Below are 14,395 nucleotides of genomic sequence, written 5' to 3'. Positions count from 1 at the left end.
TCTACTCTTTCTCCCTCTAGAGGGCCCTGAAATTTGCCTACATGAGAGGTCCTATACCTGTTGAAATTTTGACAAAACAACATTTTACCTTAATTTTCAGTTATCAGTTGCTTTTTCTCTGACTTTAGTTCTCAAAATGTAATTCCTATTATTTGAGTAGAATTCTGAGCCATATCAATGTTTGTTTTCAAAATTTAGGAAATGTATTTGCATATCTTTAAAACCTTATAAATTGGGATTGAGCAAAGTTGTGAAGCTGAAAACAATTTTGTTGTACTTCATTTGGTAAAATTCTAGTTAATTGACTTCTTGCTATTTCAAAAAGGGTTTAGGTTAGAAAAATGAAACTTTCAGGGATGGGTCTACAGTATGTCCCAGGAAGGTATTTTGAAGCAACTACCTTCACCCTTTCTCCATCTAGAGGGCCCTGACCTTTAAAATATGTGTGTTATAAAAGTAAAACCTTGCAAAATAGATCTTCTGCTTAATTCAAGCACAACAAAATTGTTTTCAGCTTCATAACTTTGCTTAATTCCATTTTATAAGGTTTTAAAGATATGCAAATACATTTCCTAAATTTTGACAAAAAAAATATTGATATGGCTCAAAGTTTTACCCAAATAACAGAAATTGCATTTTCAGAACTAAAGGCAGAGAAAAGGCAACTGATAACTGAAAATTAAGGTAAAATGTTGTTCTGTCAAAATTTCAATAGGTATAGACCTGTCATATAGGTAAATTTCAGGGTCCTCTAGAGGGAGAAGGAGTGGAGGTGGGTACTTTAAAATACCTTCCCAGGACATACTTTAGCCTGTAGACTCATCCCTGAAAGTCTCATTTTCCTAACTTAAACCCTTTCCATGATGGCAAGAAGTCAATTAACTAGAATTTTACCCTTCATTCAAGCAGAAAATCTATCTTGCAAGGTTTCACTTTTACAACACATATTTTTAAAGGTCAAGACCCTCTAGAGGGAGAGGAAGTGGAGGTAGGTACTTCAAAATACCTTCCAGGATATACTTTAGCCTGTAGACCCCTCTCTGAAAGGTTCATTTTCCTAACCTAACCCCTTTCCAAGATAGCAAGAAGTCACCAAACTAGAAATTTACTGACTTTATTTCACCCCCCCCCCTCCTACTAGATGTAGTCAGAATTGTGTGTTTCCAATGTTTTTTAATACATCACTTTGAGCCACAACTGTGCACCAATATCAGGGATTCCAATCCCTCTTTTACTCTGTGATTACATCAGTAGGAACAATTTTCTTGTTTGGCAGCTTGCTTGGCCTACTACTTCCTGGTTGAGGATTCAGCTATCTCCCATTGAACAGAACCTCTTGATGTAGCCACTCTTTGTCAATTTGCACTTTCAGCAGATACTCTGTCTCCAGAAAGCTGATTCTAGGGATTGGCAGCTTTCTGGCTGAAAAAGTGGCCTCTTTCTCCAGGGACACACATGTTCCTTGAAATTATCTATAAATAGCCTCTAGTCATTTGACATAAAGAATGGAAAAGTACATCAAGAAGGGTGTATATACTTTTTGGCATATGATTTCTATGTTAGGAAACTAGCCTAGGCTAACATTTAAGTCTATGTTTGAATTAAATACACAAGAATCATCTAAACAAGGGCCTATATAATAAAGCTTAGCCTTTGAAAATATATTGAATATTTAAGAGATTTTGAATTAGCCTACCACTATTTTGCAAATCTTTTATATCACTTCTTTTTGAGGAAAAAAATGCCCAAATCATGCAAAATGAATTCAAATCTTTTCAAAGAACTGCCATACCTATTTTACAGCCGAATACGATGCAATGCTAATCGTTAAAAAGCGAAAACTTGCGATAGTCTGGCTCATTTCGACCGCACCACAAGCTCTTGAATACTTTTGAAATTCACATTTATCAAACAGTTCGTGGTAACGAACTGTAGTAAGGAGCGATCCGGCTCAATAGTAACCAAAACTCTAAAAAATTGAATTTTGATATCAATAGCTACATCAAAAGAATCACATTTTAATGCTGATTTTAAACATATAAGTTTCATCAAGTTTAGTCTTACCCATCAAAAGTTACGAGCCTGGGAAAATTTGCCTTATTTAGGAAAATAGGGGGAAACACCCCCTAAAAGTCGTAGGATCTTAACGAAAATGACACCATCAGATTCAGCGTATCAGAGAACCCTACTGTAGAAGTTTCAGGCTCCTATCTACAAAAATGTGGAATTTTGCATTTTTTGCCAGAAGACAAATCACGGGTGCGTGTTTATTTGTTTGTTTTTTTTTTTTTTTTTTTCCCCAGGGGTCATCGTATCGACCAAGTGGTCCTAGAATGTCGCAAGAGGGCTCATTCTAACGGAAATGAAAAGTTCTAGTGCCCTTTTTAAGTGACCAAAAAAATTGGAGGGCATCTAGGCCCCCTCCCACGCTCATTTTTTCCCCAAAGTCAACGGATCAAAATTTTGAGATAGCCATTTTGTTCAGCATAGTCGAAAATCATAATAACTATGCATTTGGGGGTGACTTACTCCCCCACAGTTCCTGGGGGAGGGGCTGCAAGTTACAAACTTCAACCAGTTTTTACATATAATAATGGTTATTGGGAAGTGTACAGACGTTTTCAGGGGGATTTTTTCGGTTTTGGGGGTAGGGATGAGGGAGGGGGTATGTGGGAGGATCTTTCCTTGGAGAAATATGCCATGGGGGAAAAAATTCAATGAAAAGGGCGCAGGACGAATCTGGTCACGTTAGAAAAAAACGTCAAATTCAGAGCTTAATATACAATGCTGGGTGTTCGGAGCCTCTTTATTATGGAGTATAATTTGAAAATAACACAACTATACGAGCGATAAAACATATATACCACAACCATAACTCAACTAACGAAAGAACTGCTAAGAGATGGAAGGGGCCCAGAGAAAAAATATAATCCTTTTTCAATTTTGAGCCTAACTTCCGCAAAGGAGTAATAATGTCAGAAGCCCCGAAATACCGAATTATTTTCTTTTCAAACAGTTCGTGGTAAAGAACTGTAGTAAGGGGCGACCCGGCTCAATAGTAAACGGAACTCTAAAAAACAGAATTTTGATGCTAAAAGATACATCAAAAGAATCGAATTTTCACGCTGATTCTAAATATATAAGTTCCAATTAATTTAGTCTTTGTCATCAAAAGTTACGAGCCTGAGAAAATTTGCCCTATTTTGGAAAAAAGGTGGAAACATCCCCTAAAAGTCATAGAATCTTAACGAAAATCACACTATCGCATTCGGCATATCAGAGAACTCTATAGCAAAAATTTCAAGCTCCTATCTAAAAAAATGTGGAATTTCATATTTTTTGCCAGAAGACAAATCACGGGTGCGTGTTTATTTGTTTGTTTGTTGTTGTTTTTTTCTTTTCCCCAGGTATCATCGTATCGACCAGGTGGTCTTAGAGTGTCGCAAGAGGGCTCATTCTTACGGAAATGAAAAGTTCTAGTGCCCTTTTTAAGTGATAAAAAAATTGGAGGGCAAATAGGCCCCCTCCCACGCTAATTTTTTTCCAAAAGTCAACAGATTAAAATTTTAAGGTAGCCATTTTGTTCCGCATAGTCGAAAACCATAATAACTATGTCTTTGGGAATGACTTACTCCCCCACAATTCCTGGGGGAGGGGCTGCAAGTTACAAACTTTGACCAGTGTTTACATATAGTAATGGTTATTGGGAAGTGTACAGACGTTTTAGCCAAAAAAAATTAATATACTAATTTCATTTCAATAATTTATGTGCGGAGAGCCAAAATCAAACATGCATTAATTCAAAAACGTTCAGAAATTAAATAAAAAAAAACTAGTTTTTTTAACTGAAAGTAAGGAGCGACATTAAAACTTAAAACGAACAGAAATTACTCCGTATATGAAATGGGTTGTCCCCTCTGCAGTCCCTCGCTCTTTACGCTAAAGTTTGACTCTTTGCCACAATTCTACTTTTTAAAACAATTAAAAACTTTAGCGTAAAGAGCGAGGGACTGCAGAGGGGACAACCCATTTCATATACGGAGTAATTTCTGTTCGTTTTAAGTTTTAATGTCGCTCCTTACTTTCAGTTAAAAAAACTAGTTTTTTTTTATTTAATTGTTAAAAAGAACAATAATTTGCTCTTCTCTTAAAATGAAAAATAATTACAGACTGTTGCCACGTAGCAACTGCTTAGTAACTTGTAACTTGGCTTTGTAATCCGGGGGGTAATTTACTTTACGCTAAAGTTTCTTACTCTTTTATCCAGCCCTTTTAAGATTCTTTCAAGTGACAAATAAATATTTTTGAGAGAATTTGGCTATTTTTGCAAGATTTGGATAAATATTCTTTTTCAGTTTAGGAGAAGTGGAGTAAGTAAAAACTTATCCACAAGGACAAAGGATAACAACAACTTAGAAGTAAACTTTAACATAGTGACATTGAGACTCAATGAGTTTTTAGTTAGAACAAGTTTTAAAAAGCAGCAGGACGAGAAGCTTTTTTTTGTTGTTGCTCTTTTTTTAAGTTCTGGCTCCTGTTGGGTTGAGTTACATACAGTTCATTACCACGAACTGCTTGACTGATCTTCAAACACAAATATTCAGTTGCAGAGTTTGAAATAAACACCAATCGTTTGTAAAAAAAAAAAAAAAAAAAAAAAAAAAAAAAAAAAAAAAAAAAAAAAAAAAAATACGTCTGAAAATAATATGAAACTTTATAAGAAAACAATCTGGAAATAATAACCGAATATATTACCTTCAGCTATAACATGCAATTTTTTGCGAATCATGTTTCGGTGTCGCTTCCGTTTTAATCACCTATTCCCCGAATTTGAATATAAGCTTTTATGTGCTTTTGGATAAAGGTGACGTAAAGAGGGTCAAGACGGACTACTATCGGTATTGTAAGTTCTTACTTTATTTACCACGGTCATTCCAGAACCGAAGGTTCATTAGTAACGCAAAACCGCGCAGTTAGATGAAAATCAACCTGGACAGCGAGAGTCAAAACGTATCAAAACTGATAATGATAGCGATGATGATTGGGTTTGGGATTTTGCCTTGGATAAGGTCATCAATGCCGATCAGATTTTAGTCAAAAAAACAAAGGGTCGGCGATATGTATTTCATAGTGACGAAAGGCAAGCCAAGGTAAAACAAACCAAACAACATGAAAGTGATACCGATGATAAAAAAAACGACGTTGAGAGGACTATCGTTTCCCAGTTGCAACATTTTTTCGACAAAATAATAATTTAGTGCTTCTGTTCAAAACAGCAAGCGAATTGATGCCTACTGATAGTCAACTATCAACGAAGTGGCAATCGCTATGGTCGATGATCAGTTCTTACCTCGAGATAATATTCTTTATAGGCGAAACAATCAGTTGACAAGAAGTGCTTAAACTCATCGATGCTACGATGCCCTACAATATCCTATCATTTTTTGGGATGGAGCCGACGGCTATCACTTTAATATTAAACTGATAAATCCAGCCACTAACAAAGAAATGGATAAGAAATGCAGCGCAATGAAATATTATGCCTATAGACCGTGTCTTCCGGCAAAAGTTGCTCTCCTTCATCTCCTACAGAGTTATGGGAGAAATACAAATCGCAAATGGCCGAGAATATACTCCACCGAAAAACTTCTCAAGCATTAGGGAATGCCTTCACCTAATCGTACTGCTTCTATTTCTACATGTATAGAATGGGATCGTGAACAAAGTTACAACACAATTGATCTATTGTCGTATGTACAAACAAATACAAGGAATCACAAGAACAACGTGAAAACAGGCTTGAGGCTCAAAGAGAAACTACCGAAAAAAAATAATGTCGAGGAATCACAAGAACAACGTGAAAACAGGCTTGCAGCTCAAGTGAAACAATGGGAATGTTTTGCGCCTCAGGAAAAGTTAAACTTCCTCAACTGGCTGCACCACCAGAGCCATTGAAGACTTTATGACTTTAGGACGTTACAGACCGGGACACCGGGACACAAGGAATATAAATGACGACCGGGACACTCAAAGAGAAATTACAGACCGAGACACCAGGACACAAATGACGACCGGGACACAGGGAATATAAATGACGACCGGGACACAAGGACACAACTACAAGTGGGACGTTGGAAGATCACAGGGGGGATATATAAATGACGATGGGGACACAGGGAATATTCGATTAGCAATCACCATCAACAAAGCTCAAGGACAATCATTAGGAAAATGCGGTATAGATCTGAATACGGATTGTTTTCCCATGGACAATTATCTGTAGCATGTTCAAGAGTCGGTAAACCTGACGATCTATTTATATGCACAGACAATGGGACAGCGAAGAATATTGTATATTCGCAAGTTTTACGTAGTTAAAACATATATATAGCTTGGGGGGGCGAAGCGCTACACCAACTGCTAGTACCTAATAAAATGCTTGAGATGAAGACCAAAGAACATGCAGTGTAGACTGTACGAATGTCTCGTTCGGACATGTCTCATCCCAAAGTGGGAATACTTTTGCACAGCAGTCGATATGAAAGGTGACTAAAGGCTACTCACAGACAATATGTGCGCAGGACTGCCAGAACAGACAGAAAGGATTATGCTTCTTTCAGCCCAAAATTATGCTTTTTGGGTTTATTCATGCTACACCCAGGTTTATTCTCCCAAGTTTCACGAACAAGTTCATCAGTTGTAAATCAGGCGAAGCAAAAGTAAAAATAGCATTAAAATAGATGAAAAGGCTTTTTCTTATGTTCAGGGAAAGGATCTCGGTTCACAATTTGTTTTTTTTTTTCAAAATTCCATTTCACTGCAAGTTGTCTTTCTTCTCAAAGCCGTTGACGGCCTTTGAAAATATTTTCTTATTTTGTCATCTAAATTTTAACTTCACATACATTAAAAAAAGAGAAGAAAAAATGCAGTTAATATCCACTGACATATTCATATTCGTTTTTGTATTTGTCTTCTTAACTAGGGGGTGAAGGGGATAGCTAGAAGTTTGCGGAATTGTGGAGCCTTACATGGTTGTCTGAAACAGACATGTTTGCAATAAACTGTACCTTTTGTTCCTAGTCACAATTTTTAGACCATAAAGGCTTCGATACTTTCTTTCTTCAAGAAAGTGGCTGGTTGAATGTGGCTGGGAGAGCACTCTCTCGGCGAGTTCTGTCAGATATGGACTAACTCGGTGAATTTTCTTGTTTTGCTTAATTTTCTCTACATCAAGTCTATAGTCATTTTGCTCCTATTTTCTTTTCGAAGTCACCAAAAGCATATAGCAGCTTGAGCTATTTGAAGTCAATATCTGTGAGGCTTGACACGAGACTTTGAAATCAGTTCACTACAACCTATAGTGGTGAAAAACTGGTTCTTTCAGTTCCCAGAATCATCTTAGGATTTGCAAAGTGAAGGGACTTAAAAAAAGATCACCGTACAGGAATCGCTTCTGCGTCTGCATTGCTGCAGTAGTATAGAAACCTAGGTATCTTTTTCAAAAAGTGATTACGCCCTCAGGGGATAGTTCTGCCACTCTGCATTGATCACAAGGTATTATGCACATTCATCTCCTAAAAAGACGTCTTCTAATGATCGTCGAGTCGATATGTCGATATGTCGAGCCGAGTCGATATGACTCGGATTTGATGGATTGATCTTTTTACAGTCTTTCAGAAGTCTTTCTTGGGTGAAGTTGCTACATAGAGTCTTGATGAACTCTTCACACTGAGACTGCAAATTTACAGTGAAAATCTTTGCCAATTAAACCAAGGCATTTAATGAGTTGAATTCGTTGAGAGTATACTTAAGAAAAAGCAATCACGGTTTTGTGAATGGGTTTTTATTTCTAGTAAGATTTTATCTGCAGCATCTTGCTAAACTCCTTCTGTTATGTTAACCTGAAAGAAGAACCCTTAAATATGCAATGGGGTTTATTTCAATTAAATAAGCCAGTCGTGGCTATCATTCAAAACCACAGTTCCATCAAAACACTTCAGTTACGCTACAAAATTATTAACAATAGTAAAAAATAGCATAAATTCTGGAAAATGTAGTACCATCGGAGTCGGCAAAGGATTACCAGGATGGGTCTTTTTTGAAGAAAAACTTCTTTCTGTTTCTAAAGTTGTTTAAGAAAAATTGCCTTATTTGCTATTTTCTGTAAATTCAGTGACTTCACAATACTTGTTGTGGCTAAAACCAATGCTCCTTTTATTCACGGATTTTCGTTGGAAAATGGAAGCAAAACCTTACTGTGTCTGATCTGTTTCACACTTACAGTAGCAAACCCTTACGCCAAGGGGACCTTAATTGGTTAAGGAAAAAAAATTCTGGTTTTGGCCCCATTAAAGGGCTAAATAACTGGCGGAGCGGATTTAACTTACATTGGTAAATTCCTAGTCTAACAGGTCCTAAGAGGTCAAAACAAATTTAGGCCGGGAGCATGGCCTCCTTAAGGGTGGGGCACGAAAATGGTCCAGAAATTGTTTTTGTTATATTGACTGAAACTTGTATCTGTGAATCCTTGGGACCCCAATGCCCCCAAAAATTGAAAGAAAGTATTGATTCACCTAGTAATGGTCCCAAAAGAACTACAAAGACATTTTTCCTCAACGGCTCTTAACCAATAGCTGTGACTCCCTAAGCATTGAGCCTACTAATGCACTCTAATATATACTAAGTAGATTATCTGTAGGATATGAGAACCCTATAAATCTGGTAATCAGCCAATATTTCCTTTTCTCGGCTCAAATAAAAAAATTGCTCTTACGCTAACATTGTCAAAAAATACCTTATTTTTCAAAGCCATATCAGAAGGTTTTTGGGCCGAGAAGCCCCCCCCCCCCAAAAGAGAAAAATATGTTCAAGGCACGGTATCCAAAAATAGGGCTCGAAGTGAAGCGGCATTTCTTTTTTTTATTATAATTATTAGCTTGAAACTGCTATTTATAAGTTTCACGGATGAAAGATATGCCACTGCACAAAAAAAAAAGAAAAAGAAATGGACCGACTGAAAAAAGAGCCAAAAAGTTTGTTATTTCTAAAAATCTTTGAACTTACGACAGTAAGTCCATGGCACATATTTATAAACAAATGTATGCGTGTGGGTCATGTACCCATTACTTTACTGTTCTTCTGATCGCCAAGGAACTACAAAAAGTTGTCGGGTACAATTTTTCGAAGGGTTTCGATGCGGGATCCCCCCCTATCCCTCCATTAATCTCTCAGGCACTTTTCACAAAGGCTTGAATTAGAAGCCTCTGAACACAAATACTTGGAATAGATGACACTAGGATGAAAAGTCGAAATTTCTGCTGAAGGAATCAAATAATAATAATAATAATAATTTATTTCTTACCCACTTACAAAAGGGAAAAAGAAGAGAACAAGGAGAAAAACAAAGAACTACAAATATCTCCGAAGAACACAAAAACACAAAAACTAATAACACAAAAAAACAAAAATACAAGAAAAAGAAATGACGATTTAGCAAAAGAGGCGGATAAAATGATTGTTAGGACCAAGACGGATTGGCGATTCATCAATTAATTTTGAACTTAGTTTTTCCGCTGAGAGAATGCTATTCGTTGCCCGATATTTACTAATGAACCTTCAGTTCTGAAATGACCGTGGTAAATAAAATAAGAACTTACAATACCGATAGTAGTCCGTCTTGACCCTCTTTACGTCACCTTTATCCAAAAGCATATAAAAGCCAGCACAAAATAACACAGAATGGTTGCAGAAGCTCGAGTACAGCTTTGTAAGTGCTTGTCACCAGAAATGTCCACGATTTTCAACTATTTTAGAATACCCCAGTTTAAGCTTCAATTGAATATCCCAAATCGTCTGAAAACGAAAAGAACTAAGAGAATTACAAACAAAAATCCCAAGCCATCGAAAAGAAGTGACTTGTGTTACGGAAAAAGAACTGCAATCCAAAGGATGAGACGAAATAACCCCATTAAATATAAGAAATTCACATTTACCTACACTTAGCAATAATCCAATTCTTGCAAATGCATCAGCGACGCATCGGACAGAACACGCTAAACCAGACTCAAGTCGGCTAATAAGAAGCAAGTCGTCAGCATAAGTTAAGTATGATACGTCTGTGAATCCTGTTCAAGTTATCAAGTTCAAGTTCCTTTTATTATCAATATCCATCCATTTATAAACAAAATATCCCAAAGGGCTCAATGGCCCGAACAAGAACTGTAAAACAAGAACTACTGATACCAGACAAAAAATTTTTCAATAGAAATATTAAAGACATGAGGAGAGAGAACTGCCCCCTGCCTAACTCCACATTTGACTGGTATATGTCCGAAAAAATCACCATTTCCTGACTTTAATCTTAAATAAGAATTTGAATACCAAAACTTCAAAACCAGAATCACAGACGCATTCACACCAAGCTGAGAAGCTTGAAAATTATATCCACTAAGCTAAGCAGGCTTTAAATTGAGCCACTTGGATTTTTTTTTTTTTACTTATGATAATTGTAATCAGATAACATAGCCCGCTTCTAACGTCGACCAAAATGAAAACAAAAAGCAAAAGTAACAACAAATAAAACCTAGAGAGCAAAAACGAACTTTAAAAAACTCATTAAAAATGTATTCTCTCATCCGTAAGACTATGATAAACATTTTCATAGTTGCTTTCGCTCAATTTCTTCGCATATTCGGGATTTTAAATTTATTTTAGGAATTGTTCCATGTCCCATGGTGTAATTATCAGAATTAAAATTTGGAATCCTAATCTTACACCCAGATTAGGTATTTCAAAGTTAAAGCACACTGTTTAACAGATCGCCAAGACACTTTAAGAGTTTATTGACTATAATCTTGCGAATGTCTTAGGTATAACCCCCCCCCCCCTAAGGCCCCCTTAATCTTTCGAATACTTTTTGCGCAAAAACACTCAACGGGTAAAGCTAATAATCTTTAAGAATTTATTGACTATAATCTTGCGAATGTCTTAGGTATAAAATCCCCCCCCCCCAAGGCCCCCTTAATCATTCGAATACTTTTTGCGCAAAAACACTCGACGGGTAAGGTAATAATCCTTACTTAATTTTCAAATACTTTTAAATTTAAATAAGATCGTTATTTTACATTTTGGGAAGATTTTCGAGGGTATGATTGTCAGGGGAGGGGGAGATCTCCTAGGGGATGGAAATTCCTTGTGCAGAATGTACTATACCCTAATCAAAACAAGATTTGGTCGATGGCTAAAACTTAGAACTAAAATGTTTCCCCCGAAACACCTTTATTTTGGCAAAACAAACCAAAGGCTGATGTAATTCTTCACTCCCAAAGCAAACGTAATTTTGTTATATTGCATAGTCATTATTATAATTTTTGTGGGTGTGGACGTATTTCCCTCTGGTATATTCCCCCCAGAAAATCCCCTCACGGCGTATCCCCCTCCTTGAACCCCTTCCCCTGATAATTCCCACGCGTATTCTACCTGGATAATTCCAGATGTTCATTAGGAGGGAAATTGAAAGTTATTTATTGCTTTTAAGTGTATGTACCAAAACTGGTAAATTCGTTTGGTAGCTTCCCACTCTTTCAGTTTTCTGCTTGAGAATTCAAATATTGGATTGTAAGTCAAATTTTGAACAAGATTTGATTACTTAGTCAAAATTTTTGATGAACATTAGTTTTGCTGTATAAGTTCTTAATGTTCAGTGAGTATTTCGGGAGATGTTGAACTAAATTAAAACGAATTAGAACTGTGTAGGTTTTCAAAAAGGTGACAGAGTAATCTCAGAATGGGTTACAATTTTGAGTTAGACCTTTAAGGGTAAGTTGTGGCAGATTTTGAACTAGTCAGAAGGTATTTTGCACATGCTATTAATACTAACACTACTGTTACTGTAAATAATAACTCTAAGGGTATTAAGGTGAAACCTTTAGAAAACGTTTAGGGGAAGTTTAAATTAAACGAAGATACTATATGTATGCAGGTGTTTAAAGTGCCATATAGGCAGTATCGTAGGCAGCACTGCTCTGTAATAGCTAGCAATACTATTGAAGCTTTTAAAATAGCTAATTCGATTAGAAATTACAAGTTCTAGTGCCCTTTTTAAAATTCAGAAGTGATTGAAGGGCAAGCAGCGCTCCTCCCAAGCCCAATCACTTTCCAAACAGACCCAATTAGGATTTAGACAGTCAATTCGAGAAATACAGTAGAACGATGCACTAACTATGTGTCTAGGGATATTGGCTATGTAAACCCCCCACAGCTATGCAATTTACCTGGGGCAAGCTTTTACGGTTAATACTATTATTACTTCTGCTCTTACAATTTGAATAAAATAAAAAAGTATAAGTACATCCAGGTTGTCAAAGAGCATACATAGAATGTTTTGGGATTGCAATTAAGTTTTGTTTTTCAGGCCAATTTGAGGGGGTATAAAACTATATTAAAAAATACTAATTAAGTCAGCACTAAAATGGGGTAATAAGCTTTTCCAAAACACAAATAGCAAGCCAAACTATTGATTCTTAAAGAAATTAAATAAAAAACTGAAACTGAAAGTAAGGAGCGACATTGAAACTTAAAGCGAAAAGAAATTACCTCGTATATGAAAGGGGCTGTTCCCTCTTCAATGCCCTGCACATTAAAACTTAAAATGAACAGAAATTACTCCTTATATGAAAGGGGCTTTTCCTCCTCAGCACCCAACTCTTTTCGCTAAAGTTTGACTCTTTTTCTTAACTCTTCTTTTTAAAACAGTAAAAAACTTTAGCGTAAAGAGCGGGGCATTGAGGAGGAAAAGCCCCTTTCATATACGGAGTAATTTCTGTTCGTTTTAAGTTGTAATGTCGCTCCTAACTTTCAGTTAAAAAAAATCGTTTTTTTATTTAATTTCTGAACGTTTTTTAATTAATGCATGTTTTAATTTTGGCTATCCGCTCATAAATAATTAAAACGAAATTTGCATATTGATTTTTTTTTGGCTTATTGGCTTTCTCATAGTTTTGATCGGAAGATTTTGAGAAAAAAGGAGGGGGAGAGGAAGCCTGGTTGCCCTCAAATTTTTTTAATTACTTAAACAGGCAACAAGAATTTTTAATTATTACGAACGTTTTTATTGGTAAAATATTTACGTAACTTACGAATTAACTTACGTAACGAACTTCTATATTCGTATGTTTTTATTACGTATATGAGGGGGTTCACCCCCTCGTCAATACCTCGCTCTTTACACTAAAACTTGAATTTTGTCCCAATTCCTTAAGAATGACCCCTGAATCACAAAGGCCGTAGAATATATAGTTGAAATTACTAAACATACTTTAGCGTAAAGAGTGAATATTACTAGGAAGTGAAACCCTAATGCGTAATAATTTCTGTTTGTTTTAAGTTTTTATGCTGCTCCTTACTTCCAGTAGAAAAAACTTTTCATTTATTTTAATATTATTAGAATATATTTCAAAATATATTATTATTTTATATTTTAAATGTTGTGTCAATTGCCTGGAACTAACATGTTTTACAGTTTATAATTAAGCTGGGAGGTGTTGAAAGTATTCTTCGATTATGATTTTTTTTTTCCTGACTGTCAATTGATGCAGGCATTTGAACCATGCAATCCATCTAATCATTCTAGAAAGCGAACAGGGCATGGAACAAGGCACGGGCATGGAATATGCACGGAATATCTCCGTCCATGGAATATGTTGTCACGCAGAGAGCATTCCCGAAATAAAAATATTAGAAAGGCTTTCCTAGTTTAGGTGTCCAGCGCTCAATTCCGTTGAGGGAAATCTTTTTCGAACCCTAACGCCGCCAAAAATTTGGTAGCATAAAGTTTCCCTGAGAAAAAATGCCTTGAAAGAAAATGAACTCCTGAAGAAAAACTTTTCTTAAAATATTAGGTAACACTCATGTGTGAATCGTCATTACGTAACACATCCACGTTTGTGTTGCCCTCAGTTACAAGCGAAGATTCCCCAGACACCCCTGAATAAACAAGTCACGTGTGAATGCGTCATCCTTAACAGTGATCAACATTCCCTATTATGTAAGAACTAAAGAAACCATGAAGAGAAACGTCTTGTAGAGAAATATCTAAAAAGCTTTTTAAAATGTCTCGAAACATCCTGAAAAATTTCTTGCAGAAAAATACCTTAAAAACGTCTTGAAATGTCATGAAAGGTCTTGAGAAAACGTGATTTATTTATAGATGGTGAGTCGTCGTAGTATTGCGCGTGGGGGATTATTCTTCTTTATTTCTGCTTATTTTACGTTTGATAGAGACTTTTACTTTTCTTTGAAAACTTGTATTGTGGATTTTTATTGACGCTGTCTTTTTTATTCAACAAAAAATAATACTGAATATCTTTTTCAAACAGTTCGTGGTAACGAACTGTAG

General features: G+C 36.0%; 1 protein-coding gene across 1 annotated transcript in view; it reads right to left on the bottom strand.

Annotated features, from left to right (window-relative positions):
- The window catches only part of LOC136033972 (probable phospholipid-transporting ATPase IIB), a 128,812-nt gene extending 127,023 nt beyond the window's left edge, over positions 1 to 1,789 (bottom strand). Inside the window, exon 1 of the mRNA XM_065715001.1 lies at positions 1,697 to 1,789. The gene's annotated coding sequence lies outside the window, so the exon portion shown is untranslated. The remainder of the gene's footprint in view (positions 1 to 1,696) is intronic.
- Positions 1,790 to 14,395: the final 12,606 nt, after the last annotated feature.

Source organism: Artemia franciscana, chromosome 12, assembly GCF_032884065.1.
Source record: "Artemia franciscana chromosome 12, ASM3288406v1, whole genome shotgun sequence".
NCBI lineage: Eukaryota > Metazoa > Arthropoda > Branchiopoda > Anostraca > Artemiidae > Artemia > Artemia franciscana.
This window is presented reverse-complemented; position numbering and strand designations above follow the sequence as displayed.